The sequence below is a fragment of the Cebus imitator genome, unplaced genomic scaffold (genome assembly GCF_001604975.1).
Source record: "Cebus imitator isolate Cc_AM_T3 unplaced genomic scaffold, Cebus_imitator-1.0 Scaffold53, whole genome shotgun sequence".
In the NCBI taxonomy this organism is placed as follows: domain Eukaryota; kingdom Metazoa; phylum Chordata; class Mammalia; order Primates; family Cebidae; genus Cebus; species Cebus imitator.
Genome location: NW_016107368.1, coordinates 4,851,450 through 4,851,837, shown reverse-complemented (window position 1 = coordinate 4,851,837; position 388 = coordinate 4,851,450).

The following is a 388-nucleotide window of genomic DNA, read 5'->3' as shown; positions in this document are numbered from 1 at the left end:
ACACACACACACACACACACACACGTAAGTTTATTACTTTATCATCAGTCCACCCTCCATTTAAAACAATGCAAGTCAAATGGCCCACAAACCCATCCTGGGGTCAAATGAACTTTTTCTTAGTTCATCTCATAGATAAAATCTGTACTTGATGTTTGATATTAGCCGTTTTGCTTTAGATCATCAAACTACTTTTTTTTTTTTTTTTTTTTTAAGAGAGAGAGTCTCGATCCGAAGCCCAGGCTGGAGTGCAGTGGTACGATCATCCCTCACTCCAGCCTCCAACTCCTCGGGCTCAAGCAATTCTCCCACCTCAGCCTCCGGAATACCTTGACCACAGGCATGGACCACCTCGCCTGGCTAAATTTTTTAACATGTGCCTGGTAGA